The sequence below is a fragment of the Homalodisca vitripennis genome, chromosome 7, assembly GCF_021130785.1.
Source record: "Homalodisca vitripennis isolate AUS2020 chromosome 7, UT_GWSS_2.1, whole genome shotgun sequence".
Classification (NCBI taxonomy): domain Eukaryota; kingdom Metazoa; phylum Arthropoda; class Insecta; order Hemiptera; family Cicadellidae; genus Homalodisca; species Homalodisca vitripennis.
In genome coordinates, this window is record NC_060213.1 from 136,448,392 (window position 1) to 136,464,244 (window position 15,853).

A 15,853-nucleotide genomic window follows, 5' to 3' on the forward strand; every position below is an offset into this window, starting at 1 on the left:
AATTATCCAAGCGGATACTTCGATATGTACTGTATCATTAATTATCAAGCGTATTTCAAGCATTACAAAGGCTTAATCAAATCACGCTGCATACCGAATCCGCCAATTAATCACCGTGTTATATCGACATTTCAATTAGTGCTCCTACTACGTAATTGTAAGCTGTGTGCATTGTCAGTACTACTTACATAGATAATTATGCTTTTATTTCGATCGTTTTGAAATCTACGCCCACTTTCAGAGCAACTATAGTCTACTAAAACTAAATAATTAATCTTAATTACTGATATAAATACATACTAATAACAGAACTTCATAATACTTGAACTTAATAAATTAAAGACGAATGCAATAAGAGTTTAAATACACATAATGATACATTTAAACAATAATTTACTTATGTAACAAATGTTTGGCTGAGCATAAACATAAGATAGGTGAAACCTATCACTTGGGTGGAAACATTTATTTCTGTCTGTCTGTCCGAACGATATATCGAGAGTAAATTGAACTAAGCTTTATTTTTATATAGGCAACATCAAGTTCGATGATTGTGCTTGTCACTCTATAGGATTTGGCAGAGCGTTAGTAAACAGTGTCTGCATTGATCTTATCGGTAACCGTGATGGCGACGAGAAAATGGCACAATAAGTACATTCTAAACAAGCTGAGTACAATCAAATCAGATTTTACATATGACATTTAACACATGCAGCTCTTTTTATTTTTTTTATTATCTTTTAAAGCTCATCTCTTAGGCTATGCTGACTTGTTTTAGCCACTGTGGCCATTATTCCTGTCAAGATTGGACCTCCCCGGGATTTGAACCCGTAATCTCTCAGTTAGAGAGCCGTGACTGTACCCACTAGTCTACGGAGGAGGACCACATGCAGCTTATTCATAAAGTAAAAAAAAAAAAAAACGCAACATTTTAACACATGATGGTATGTCATGCAGCCTATCACTACTAGAATGAAATAATGAGCATTAAACTTTTTGCGTGGAAATTATTGTTTCGCGAAGCAGGGTCGTGCGTACTGTGTAGGCGTTGCTTTTTGTTTAAATCCCACTAATTGATAAATTGAACCTTAATATTGGCTGAACTTATCTGAGATCTGTGGATGGCGCAGTGTGGTGGGTACAGCGGCTATTGTGAGATAAGCGAATCAAGCAACGTCGAGCGTGGCTGCTGCTTGCATGGATGACCGCTGAGCGTTCCTATCCTTGCAAGCAGTCCGCCTGCCCGGCCATCGAAGGTGTTTCGGAAGTCACCTTTATGCCTTTCAGTAGGTTATACTTGGTTGCAGGCCCATGACAACGATGTTATACCTTTTACATATTTATGACCTTATCGTTAACTGTATCATTGTGGCAGATTTCTAAAGATTTATAATTAATAGCACCCGAGTGTTTTTTCGATACTTTTAAAGGTTATTGAGAAAGATAGTCCTCACACTTTATTGTACCCATAGTCTATTGGTCAGTTCGTTATGAAACTAGGGCACGTTATTGCAACATTCAGTTCAGACAAAACCAAGTTGAACGAAAGGAAAACTGATTTAAATCCCCCGGAGTCTAATAAACCTGAAATAACATGAATAATCTTATCATACGTTTAACCCTTTTGATGCATTCTCAGTTTGACCTCCATCATAACTAGCATTGCTGGCAACCGATTTCTTGCTTAGGAAAGAGTTCCTCTATTTATTTCAAGAGAAATGAGGTTATGTTCTTATAAAGTGAAAAATCGGCTCTCGTCTCCTGGTCTATAAGCAGTACCTATCTGTTAAATCAAAATCGATTAGTCAGTTAAACTCTCCAATCATAAAATGTAATTATTCGCGGTATCAGGAGTAATGACGCTGATTGACTACGTCAATTATCCTAGCCCCTCACTTCAACAACCAGAGCTATTGCACTTTTCTATCAGTTTTATGTGCTTTAAGTACCATTTTTAAAGCTTACTAAGGCATAATCAGAATAAGGAGATATTCTCGTAGTTTCATCAGCAATCTCGTGCAATCTGTGGTATAACCGTCACACTGACCCTAATTGGCGCGATGTGTAACACTGGTCACGAGTGGAACAGCTGTTACAGTCTATTGTAATATTGTCAACAGCGATCTAAAACTTTACCCAGTAGTAACATAGATACTGTAAATATATGACATAAGTTATAGTTTGTCTTCCAAATATTCCTAATCCTAATACATGCGAAAGTGCCTTTGCTTATTTGTTTTTCTTTCGCGCGTAAACTATTCATCAGTTGTACTAAAATTTTACATGGACATTCTTACGGTCCCTGGGATGAATACATGGTTCCATTCTTATTCCGGAAATCCATCCGGGCTACGCCCCACTGGAGCAATTTTGAGACGACTTTAGTATGCTAATGGTTCTTCAGTATAGTTGAATTTTATCGACAATGTAGAACAATCACGATGTACAAATCATGATTTTAAAACTTGTTTTTATTACCTTTGTGTGTGCTATAAACAGAATTTTAGTCTGATGATTACGAATTATAATAAAACCCCATAATCGATAAATGATGAAAAGTTATGGGTTGCCGCAAGGAAAGATACTCTTTAACTCTCATGTAGTTTGCAACAGCTGTAAACATGCATTTGTAGTTCAGAAAGCAAGACAAAAACACAACTTCTGGTACTACACGCCTATTTGCTTGACTCTAAATAAGCAGTTTAAAGAGAATGCTGTTCAGTCCACACAAATTGAAAGAGAGACTGACCTATTTACTCCTATTGTGCAGTTCCCGCAGGCTATGCTCTGTCATTACAAAATAGAATAAAGTGGCGGGACTGCACATTGTGCTACTTGCAATAGCAATATTGCCACATAAATGTGATATTGTTATACTATAACAGAAGTAGGTATCTAGCATGTGATAGCTTTGCCGTGGCTTTATCATCGTTTAACATACGATCGTTACTAGTCTAGAAAATGTAGAATGTTTTAGTAATTCAATGTGAAAGCCGTTGGCCATAATTTTAAATTTAACAAACACTTTTAAAATTGAGAAATACGTTAAAGTTTTATATCTTTTAATACCAATAGCGCAACCTTGTGGGTACGGTGGTTATCACAAAATAACCGAATCAAGCAACGTCGAGCGTGGCTGCTGCTTGGATGTATAACCGCTGAGCGATCCTGTCCTTGCAAGCAGCTTGCCTGCCCGGCCGTTGGTGGTGGTTTGGAAGTCACCTTTAAGCCGTTGGTCCCCAGGTTAAGTGTTAGAGAGGGCTTCTTAAATCTAACTTCTCATGGTAAAATACGACATTCTTTAACTTTTTAATACTACAATACTGTATTTTAAGTGCTATTTTATTCGTATTTTTCAATAAATAGGTTAAATATTTCGAAATGTCGAAATACGTGACAGAACGCAACGACAGTGTTGACGCCGAGGCGGCCAATCAGAAGGTTATTAAAAAAGATAGTCACACACTTTGTTGTTCGTTATGTTTTTTTTTTTTTTTATATTTAAAAACTATACAACTTTTCTTTAACTAATAAAAAGCGTTTGGGTCCATACCAATCATATACATTTGAACGCTCGGTTACTGTAACACAACTTTGTTTATACAAGTACATTAACACAACATAGCCCATAAATAAAACTCATATTTTTAGTAAATCTAATCGAATTTTTCGAATAATTAATATATTTTTTACAAATTTAAATGTATAAGTATAGCTTTTTAGTCTTCATAAAATGCGACTTATTATATTTTGATCAGCCACAATTTGTATAGATCAAGGACATGTTCTATATATTATAATTATAACAAATTTAAACAATTTATTTGTGTAAAACTGTTGACGATAAAACCAAGTACATCAATAGTAGAGATATGTTGTTTCCTGAGATTCGATTTCGATGTATGTTTCCGGTAGTCTAATAGCCCTCCCGTTTTTTTACATTTTATGCTTCCCCCTTGTTAGGCCGGAAATAACCACGCAAAACGGAAGTAAAAAGACCAAAAACGTAGGTAGTTACCCTGAATGATCCACCCTCATTATTCCCCCTGCCCAAGGCTAACCTTGTCTCGTTATGTCGCGAATGTACTCTGCCGCCCCCTCATACAAACAGCCATTAAAGCTGACTAAATCTTGCCTCGTAAGCCAAGGGGCGAGTGGAGGAGGGGAATGGTTTAATTAAGTGTTTTCATACATTTTTGATGGGTTTTAATCTAAAATAATTAGTTTTTTTAATTTTGTCAGCAATACATTTTATTTACACGTCCTGACTATGTATTTTTTACCTAAAAGAGTATTAAAATTACAATGATCCACCTTATAGAACTTTGGTTGCTTCTCAATAGGCATTTTATTACTATTCATTCAAACGAAATATTTAAAAAAATACTAAACATTTATATAACACTAGCTGTTTCCCGCGGATTCACACGATTTTCGTAATGTTTGCCCGTGTATGAGCACTTCTGGTTCAAATGAATCATATTTCCAACGCCGATGTAGAGTTTCCTTTCTTGCCATCATCAAGAAAATCTGTCAGAAGTGTATATTTATAGCCATTGTACACGTTCATGTACTTCGTTCTACTACGTTCAACCAGAAAATTGATTTAAAGACAAAATTTAGCGCCTTCAAATAGTGTTTGGCTATTTCATATACGTAAAAAATCTCGTAATTGCAGTTTATAATGTGAAGGCGCTTTGAAAACTTTTATATTTTGCATCGCAGGTGGTGAGTTACTACATCAATGAGCATAGCATATAAACCTTCTACTTGGAAGAAACATATGCATACAAATTCTCATAATGATCGGTTAAATAGTTTCTGAGTCTACAAAGGACACACACACACACACACACACACACACACACACACACACACACACACACACACACGCGCGCGCGCGCGCGCGCGTGAAGAAATTGTAGTTATTTACAGTATAAATTATTATACTTGGGAATCAACCTGAGTTTATTTTTGAATATACAAATGAACTGATACAACGGGGTATATAAGTGCCCGATAGAATGTAACGAACGTTTTACCAACCAATCCACCAAATATCACATGTTAAAATATCAAATAATGGAACTCAGTTTTTATTGTATTGCTTGTACAAATTCAAAGTTTGTACGATTTTCTCGTTCCCTATTTTAACTCATATAGGCAATGTAAAACTGTTCGCTAACGTTGACCTAAATCTCATGAAAGGACATGCTGCATCATCGAACTCCATGTTCCTCTCACAGAAGTCTACAAATATCTAACTCAATATTCATCATGCATAATTTAAAGTCTATAGGCCAATTCGTTCTCGAGATAGCGTGCGAACAGACAGACAGACAGACTTAAAAACAATAAATAAATTTCACTGCACCTCGAGTGATAAGCTTCGCTAACTTTCAGCCAATTAGTAACTGATTCCAGCGTACTCGGAGAAATAGATGACTAAATACAGTTACTAAAACTAGGACACATTATTGCAACATTTGAGTCCCAGACAAACGAAGTTAAACGAAAAGAAATGTTAAAACTTAGACATAAACAGCTTTTAAATCCCCCGGAGAAGTTTTAAATTTATGATGGGAGTAAAAGTGGTGAAAACGACTTTGATAAAGTAAATTTTCAGTCTTTCTTGTGAAATATTTCTTTGGAAGTTTTGTTTGTGTGGAACGTGAGGCTTATCTCAGCCTCGAACTTTCGCGAAACGTATAATAATAGTTTTTAAAGATTTTGTCATGTTCCCGAATCGAAGTTTTACTATTTGTACAAATTATTATATAACTAACTATATATTATAGGTGGAAAACATGTATTGTGAATGATCTTCTTTAAGTAGTCACAAAAGTATAAGCTAGAATATTATTTTTTAGTTTTGCACTTTCGATAATGAATCACGATGAAAATTTTAATATCTAATCAAATTAACGTGTAGAAAATAGTTTTTTAGTAATCAGTGTAAACTTGATGAATAGTATCTGATCTCTAATAATCGAGTTGGTGGTGAGTCCCACCTCTTTCTTATAAATTAGGATGAGTGGTCTCTTATCTAGTAATCCATCGATTGGATGAGCTGTATCTCTTCTCTAGTAATCAGTTGACTGGATGAGCCTTATCTATTCTGTAATAATAATTGGAATAGATGAGTTTTATCTCTTTTCTAGTAATCAGTTGACTGGATGAGTGGTAACTTCTTTCTACAAATCAATGCACTGGACGAGTAGTTCTTTTTTTTTCTAGTAATTAGTTAATTGACTGAGACGTATGTATTCTCTAATCATGTTGACTGCATTAGTTGTATTTTTTCTAGTAACAATCGATTGGATATGTCGCATCTCCTTTTTTATAATCAGTGGACTGGATGAGTGGTGTCTGTTAACTAAATAAATCAATCGATTGGACGAGCTCTTTCTCTACTCTAGTAATCAGTTGACTGGATGAACCGTATCTCTTCTCTAGTAACCAATGGAGTAGATGAATCTGATCTTTTCTCTAGTAATCAATCACCTGAATGAGACATATCTTTTCTCTACTAACGTTGACTGGATGAGTAGTATTTCGTCTCTAGTAACAATCCACTGGATATGTCGCATCTTATTTTTACAAATCAGTGGACTGGATGAGCGGTGTCTCTTATCTAGTAATCAATCGATTGAATGATCGGTACTCTTCTCTAGTAATCATTTGACTGGATGAACCGTATATTTTATCTAGTAACCAGTGGAATAGATGAATCTGATCTTTTCTCTAGTAATCAATCACCTGAATGAGACATATCTTTTCTCTACTAACGTTGACTGGATGCGTTTGTATTTCGTCTCTAGTAACAATCCACTGGATATGTCGCATCTTATTTTTTCAAATCAGTGGACTGGATGAGCGATGTCTCTTATCTAATAATCAATCGATTGGACAGACTGTATCTCTTCTCTAGTAATCATTTGACTGGATGAACCGTATATTTTATCTAGTAACCAGTGGAATAGATAAATCTTATCTTTTCTCTAGGAATCAATTGACTGATGATTCGTATCTCTGTATAGAAATCAAATTATTTTGGTTAGTCCCTAGTAATCTAATTAGTAGTACACACTCGGTAGCACTTCAGGCGAACATCTAATTCCCTGTTGCTGGTAAGAATAATCTTTGTACCCCATCCATCTCGATTAAATTAGCTTGAAAGTTCATGGCTAGGAGTTAGGATCGTTATAGTACATCCTTACAACACCAAATATCCCTGCAATATCCTGATATCAGGAAGAATCACTAGGTGAAACCCTCTATCTGATCTAAGAGGAATGCTTTGCCATTTCAAGAACAGTATCGAATAACTTTACATCACCGTGTATCCTCAAGTGAAGTGAAGGGGCTGGCAAGACGTTTCTTCAGCCAGTCTGTTCGCAGAATATCTCAAGAAAGAATTGAGTATGGGACTTCACTTCTATATCCACAATGTTGAGTTTAATAATCGTGCATTTGCCCCCATGTTGTAGATTTTCGGAGAGGGTTAACTTATCAAGTCACCCAGATATATAGAACGTATGGAAATAGAATTGCACGGAACTTCATTTCTACATGGGCTAAGACTAATGTTGACTTTTAAGATTATATGTGTGTATATCTTTGTTTAAGAGCATGGTGCCTGTTCCTTTTTGCAGTTTGGCTGAGCGCCGCTTCCGAAGTGACATGATGTTCTGGATGGGTAAGATTAGGGGTAAGGGTCGCCTCCTGTCGAGATCCATGAGGAAGAATTAGAGCACTAAATCTCAAGTCGTGTCCCTCGAAAGAAGAGGAGTCAGCTCTGAATCAGGGGGGGGGGCTCACTCACATGTCTAGGCTAATAAGAACATTTTACTCTTAGGGAATCCCGCCAACTCCAACAGTCATCTCCCACAGTAGACTAGACCTGTCGAATTACCTTTGCACCCCAGAATCTCGACATTTGCGGTTAATGATGTGCCGCTCCTCGACATCCATAAGGTTGCCCAAATTTAAGTGACACATCGGTTTTTGCTGTGCTCAGTGGTAGGTTCAACTGGAAGGTATAAACCAGCCAGAAGTGATCACTACTGGGTCACTCGAAGTTTTAGGTTCTTTCTATTGAGTTTAAACTGTGAAGGTTTTGGACCTTAGCTCAAAAGAGAGGAATAGCGGAACATTTTGTAGCTTCTTGATTTTGATAGCATCGTGGGAATGGGGGGAAAACGGGTTTCAATTTATTTATTATGGGGAGTTCAATTTATTTATTTACTTTAAGTCGAAAAACATATAGTAAATGTAATTTAACAACCTGAAACCTCTAAACGAGAAATATGTCTAGGAAGCAGGACTTTTCCAAACATATGCTATCTTTCAGTGATAAAAAAAATCAGTAACACTACGTTTCGAGATCTGCATTCTGATATCTTCTTCAGGCGAATGACTAATCTAATACATAATTACAAACTAAGTTAAAATAAGCAAATCATACCAGAGCGTTTGTGCCACGCGTAAGTAAGAAATAGCAACCACCAAGAATGTTGTGTCATCGTCACTAACTCTAAGTCATTCTTCGAACTTCAAAAAAAGTGTTTTAACTGCCTTAACATCTAATGGGATTATTTGATTACAAACCGATATTATACACAACTTAGAGCAATGGTGGGAAAGGTTGATTCAATACACATGTTTGGTTCAGCTCCAGTCCACCTTCCACTTAGTGCAGTGTCTGAAGTCTACCGCTGTGACAGATTTGACTCCTGGAATCTGGAATCAACATCCATCTGTAGAGATCCAATACAGTCAGCGACGAAGAAGCTCTTAACGAACTCTCTATATAGTTTCGACATCAGAGACACCTGGACTACAAAAAGATGTAATCAATGTGTGTAGTAGTGTTCTCATTGTCCAATTTTGTACCTGATGAGATAATGAGAACACCAATTCATCTTGGAATTCTAAACAGAAACAATAGAATTAAATGAGAACACGTTATACATTTCGTCTGTATAATACTTTAGGTGGTATAATATGGATATATTACTTAACTTCTACACCAAAACATATATTAATACACGTTTACGACAATGACTAATTTACGGATTTTTTGTATATGTCGTTGATTTATTCAATAATAATGGCAAAATCTTTTTTACGTTAAACATTTAAGCATAATGAGAAAATTATTTAGGTTTCGAAAATTTGAAAAAAATTCAATATGTTTTTACAACGCAAACCACCCACAATTAAGTAAGCACAAATATAACTGATTTGAGATTAAGTTGCTTGTATCAAATATGTCAGCATAGAAAATGAACAACGTAATATAAAGCATCTTACAAAAAGATAGAATATGAGAGAACATTTAGTTTGGCATAAAACAGGATCAGATGAAGACCTGTTTGGATTAAATTAATATGTTCTCGTAGCAAAGAGGATTTAATAGGAATTAACATAGTTACATGCCGAGTAAGTCACAAAACCTTGTGGATTACCTTGCTCACAGTCACCCACGTGGCTGGCTTCTGTGAAGTATGTTGTTTTTTAGCCTTGCAATGAGATCCTGTAAGATCAGGTGATTAAATCTTCTCAAAATATGGTCTTACAATTTGTTTATACAAAAACCACTTTGCGGTGGTTGTCTAAATTGTCCACTGACCACAGAACACCTAAGAGGTCTATCTTTAAAGCTCGTGTAATAGTTTGTCTGTGCAATAATCCTTAACAGACAATACAAATATGTTGTGTAGTTCATTTTGGTATAATATTTCAATGTCTCATTTTCATCGGCCTTTTATAATTATGTAAGACCATTATTATAATACATTTATACGATACCGGTTTTACCATACGTTCAATTTTAATATGAATTTCGTTTTAAATCAAAGATTCAAAAATATTTTTAATAGCGAACAGAAAAAGTTGTTCAAATACGATATTGAAAGCACACATTTTAACTGCAACTATCTATTTTTCTTTTATTGTTCGCACGATTCTCCAAATAAATATGCACAAGTATAAAGCTAAAAATGTTTTGTTTCTTCATAACAAAATCATTCACAACAAATAAAACTATTACTCAATTCCCCATCTAAATTTAAGTAAATTTTTTCAAGTTTTTCAAGTAGTATGAAATTTTAGTGTTTTTCAACTTTTTGCAACAATATATGTATTACCGTAGGTTTATTTCTAAAAATGAGTTTTTTACTGTCTAAATTTGTATTCACTCAAAACAAGACTATTCAAACCCTTAATTTCGCAATTTTTAGGAGAGCCAAATTCCTCTTTCTCCCTTATTCTATGTTCGAGGATCTTAACAAACAGAACACACAAGAGTTTGGTGATGATAAGATCGAGGGTGTAATAAAAGGTTCAATGGGTTTAGACATTTTTGACCAATTTAAAGTGTTGTTAAAAAAGTTATTTAATTTTGTTTAATTTTACTCTTGAGGAATTTGTAAATTTAGTCACATGACTGTTCAGAAAGACAAACTTTGACAAAATTGTGTAATAGATAAAATATGCTTAGAATTTGTTTTCACAATATGATAGTTTAATCAAAGGCATAAAGTTTTTTTTTTGTAAAAAGGAGAAGAAGCCGATCCCCTTATTTAAGCCTTCTTCTGCCCGTTTTCATGGGCCACTGGCCTGTTCGAGGATCTTTTCAAAGCAGAATAAGGGGGAGAGTCACTACGGTACAAGATAAGATAAAAAGTGCAACGGTCACAGACAGGATTTGAACCTGCGCTATCTCTGACTCAGACTCAAAGTCCAACGTCTTAGACCGCTCAGCGATCGGCACTATCCCCATAGACAGAAGCAACAGTAGCTGTAAGGAAATAAGAGGAATTAACCTGTTTCCGACAAGAGTGAGTCCTATCTTAGGCATCAGAGAAAGAGAGAGGGGCAGACCAATAGATCAATCAACTGTCACGCTGGAATGGAATAGGTCCCGAGCTCAGCTGTCGACAATTGATTGCCAAAGTTGAATGGATGTCGAGCCAATTAATTTTCCCAACATAAACCAATCCAACAAATTGGCCTAACGCGGTGATTACAGTCATTAACGTGCGGTAGAAAGAGACAACAGTAAAATTATTAATGTAAGATTAATAATTAATTTAGTGTGCTTTATTATTACAATGGTATCTGGGATTTTTAATTATTTTTTTCAAAAAAGTATAATACATTTTAAACAGTTGAAAATTAGTAATTGAGCAGCAGTTTTTTGTTGTAATTCAAATACAATATAAAATTATTGAACATGTATTTATTCATAATTTGTCGAAAAAACTAGAATCGTGATTGAAGTGTTTTTTACCAGAGAACAAATACAAAATTTGTATAGCAATCATCATAAACACGTGTAACTTTATAGGCTTACCAGTATATTATGTTAATGTTTAAATTGTTTTATCTAAACAGTTGTATACCTAGTAAAAGAAAACTAAATAATCTTCATCAAAAATAGACAATGCGCAACTTAAGAATAGACATGTCAACACCCAGTGAGAGATGCCCGATCGAATGTTATGTTCCATAAACTCGCTCACGATTATAAAAACTCAGGTTCCTAATACGATCAGGAACTTTGTTCAAAAATTTACACCAACTTGAGATGGTAGGCTCTCGTAAGATTTTAGTGTATGTTGGGCAACTAAATATTTTTCCACCTGTTATTGAAAGTCTGTAAAAGAGGCTCTTTTACGCCTTTCCCTACGTTATGGGCGCCCAGGTGAAGCCTATACCTGAGTAGTATAACCCACTTTGGTATAGAAAAACAGATGTCACCAACATCTTTACAACCAGAGGTGATCTGTGAGGGATTTCCAGGAACGGCACATCAATAACCGCAAATGTCAAAATATTGGAGTAAAAGTTAATGATAGGTGTAGCTTCCTATGGAAATGACTGTTAGAGAGGAACTCTCTTCTAGGTTTTTGGAGGCCTAAACATGGGGAACCGTGCCTGCTGGCTTTCAGTGGAAAAGGGCAAACCAGTAGCATTCCCTTCTTCCAAGGAGACTTGGCTGAGATAGAATCCACTACTTCTTCTTCTGGTTGATGCAAATTGGGATCTGGATAGGAGGTCTCCACTCCCCAATCTTAACCATCCTCAATATATTGTCTGCACGCAGTGTAGTCCTTTTCTGAAATGCTGTGGAAATTTCGTGTACAGATGGTTCAAGCCACACGTCACAGACTCTGCTAGTTGCTCGTATAAGTTGACAATGAAGGTTACGCATTGACCTCCAAGAAAAATAAACTTCCAATAAAAAAATGATAAATTACAAAAAAAATATTCATCTATTTTCACACAACTTTCTCGCTGACAAATTTTGTCTGACCAAAAAATAAAAAAAATCCTCGCTTACTACTTTTTTCTTGTCATTGTAAACGCTATGTAAAATGTAAACAATAATCAAAATTATTTCGAAATTTTTTTTAATATTTAAAAATGTAACCAATAGATTGCCAATATTAAGAGCTTTAATTTGACGCATCTTACAGAATTGTACGACATTGGCTTCACTTTTAAATCGCGAGAGGAAGCCGTAAAGGTCACTGATTTTCGCAGTCTGTTTTCATACTCCGCCGGGACAGTTTTAACACAGCGAGACTGACTTTTTCATGCAGGTTAGTAGTCCGCGGCCAAGTCTACTATTATCATTAGCATGTCGGTGACGCGAACCGAGGATTTTACCCTCTACCAAAACGCTCAACGCGCCTAAAGAAGTTTTCACTTCAAAAAACTAACTATAATAGGTTTAGTAAAAGATCTCCTGAAGGAAGAAAGATTGTTTTTATCTTCCTGCTGGACTGTCATCTCTTCAAGTGTGCAAGAATCTAGAATTATATTTTTGGAATGATTACAAAATCCCTTTCCGGGTATTCTTGAACTGCCCTTCCCCAGTCTTACATACGTTAAGCGGGGCTTTATAAGCAATAAGTAGTACAGCATAACTGGATCAAGCAACGTCGAGCGTGGCTGCTACTTGGTTGGGTGACCGCTGAGCGATCCTGTCCTTGCAAGCAGCCCGCCTGCCCGGCCATTGGTGGTGGTTCGGAAGTCACTTTTAAGCCGTTGGTCCCCAGGTAAAGTGTTAGAGAGGGATTCTTAGCCCTAACTTTCGCCTGGTAAAATAAGGCTACTTTACTTTACAGCAGTAAAAACTTATTATTTTTGTGTTGGATTGTATTATTAAAAGGAAATGTTTCATCGTAAATAGACCTGACCACAGCGTGCATACTGGATTTTTATATTACTGTAATGGAAAACGACTTGGCGATGATTTAGAACTGTTTATAAACAATGTCACCTGGCAAAAAATATTAAAAATTGTATATAAGTTTTCTACACTTGACATAATATCGTGCAAGTAGAAAAAATAAATTTTCCTTTAATTACATTTCCTTTCACAGTTAGAAACATTTGCTTAAGCATTAGGAAGTGTGACGCACTAAATTAATTCAAAGACTGAGCAGTGCTTCGCTTTCATCATGAAAGAGGGGATTATCCCTCAAGGACACGTAATTCTTTTCTTTTCCACCCTGATATTATTCTCCACAAAGGAAGGCTGTGCTCAGTGTAAATGTTAAATAATGTTTAATACTTAACGTGTACATCCGTTTCACCAATTAGGTTTGATGTTTAAGTTGTTTTTTCGATGTCTCGGTGTATCCAAGGTGTTTCTAAACCCTAACTAAAACCTAAGGATATCCTTCCATTGGCGAAAAGGAGCCAAGAACTAAGTGCAAACAATGGTCTACATCTTTTTGTTTACCGTCCGCCTGTATGTGTTTTACATTTTAAAAATTAAATTTTGAAAATTAATGAAAAGAATTTAACAAAACTTTAGGAAACTCTCCATAATGACAAGATGTATCAATAAAAAACCTTGCTCGCATTTGCAAATTAAATTTCAAAAATTATAAAAAACAATTTCAACTAAAAATATTTATAGAATTAGTAATTTCACAATTAATTGACAAAACTACCGGTTAAAATGTTACGAAACGAAACAAGACTTCAACGGTTTGAATCGGGCAAAAACAAATGACTTATTGCAAGTTTAGTCCAACCAAGCATGTCCAGTCTCAAGGTCCTTTATAGTAGGTTTGTTACCCTGAATAAATTACACAAATAATACTTATATCAACGTCAGACAACAGGACAAACAGACTGAACATTTTCAGTTAAAAAGCAGGCGTTCCTAGTGTTTTGTTGAAGCTAATTTATTCCATAATAACTCAGATTTTATTTTAAAGCACCAGACTAAAAACTATATACATGGCTGAAGTATACATATGACTGGCTACGCTGAGCTTTTACGGGTTAAAAACACTGATATACTCACTAGTTAAATCCTTAATATCCCATATATTAAGGTGAGACTTACAAATCAGGATGTAAATAGTATATATAATGGATGTGAGAAGGAAACTGGATTTTCCGGACATTGCCCATAGTTCGGTGATAAAAAACAGTAACACTACGTTTCAAGATCTGCTAGTTTGTAATTACATGTTACCAATACAGTTGTAGGTGGTTGGTTGGCGAATGCAGACGTATTGTCACCTGTATTCTGTAGTTCAGTTTTAATAATCACTGTTGTATTTAGTTTTTTATTAAGTACGTGTTTTAGGGTTAGTGAAGTTGACCCTCTGGTACAATTTTTTTTTATTTTAAAACCCTAGTTTGTAATTATGTGTTAGGTTAGTTATTTACCTGAAGAAGAGATCAGATCGCAGATAGTGTTACTGATTTTTTGTATCACTGTTCGATAACAAATGTCCGGAAGAAATCCTTCTCAATCCTTCCATCGTCAAAAACAAACTTCTAACATAATGATGTGTCCATGGGGCTGCACTGGTCTGTTACAGGTCAAGATACATTTTCACTGCCGATGATTGGTTTTAATTGTGTGGATCTAAAGAATTTTGATTTTAAAACAAATTAAGTTTTAAATATTTTTAACCCTTTTGATCCTTTCCATATTGACCCCCACCGAAACGCGCAGCTAATATTGAACTCTTTCTTAAAATCCACTACCGATTTCACATATTGTGTGCTTATGTAATGCAAATTGACTCTCAATCCAAAAAACACAACGCTACAGAAGAATTTATGGATTACCTTTCGTAATTATGTGCACCGATGAAAAACTGCTGTTTTCCCCGTTTTAAAAATAGAACATGCCATTCTACGGCATGTAAAGTGTAATTTGTTACTAGTCGTGGTACAATGGGACCACCCATACTAATTGGTTAGTTACCGGAATGAGCCTTGTTTCCGTAGATTAATTAACGCAACGCGGCGCTGTATCTATTACAAGTCGGAATAGTCTAGACTGCTGTATGTTGTCGAATTAAAGCATCACTACCCGTTGAATTAATGTTTGGGTCGGGAGACAAACGCTGAGTATTTCCATTCATAGGAGACGTTAAATAGGAATTCGAATCTTTTAAGAATAGGTTGGAATGCAATGACCTTGACTTTTCCTCCATAAGAGTAATGTTAAGCCTCATGCAGTTTACGCCCTTATTTTGGATCGTAGCTTTGGGACATAATATGTCTTATTTAAAAACCTTTTTCGCTTTTTGTGTGTAAAGTATATACTTTTTGAAGACGTAAACTACATAGTACAAAAAAAAAAAACTTCATAATTCTACGTTTCTCGTTAAGGTGCGTGAAGTTTAACATTGTCCTAATGGCTCTAAACTCAAGATAACCGGCACTTTGTGTATGAAATAGAATTTTAAATAAAGACTGGTTTATCGCTATCGCAATGTTTAACTTTAATACAAATAATTAAAGTAGTTAAAACTTTATATACAAATTAATGCTTATCTGTTCGTCCTTTATAGACTCAGAAACT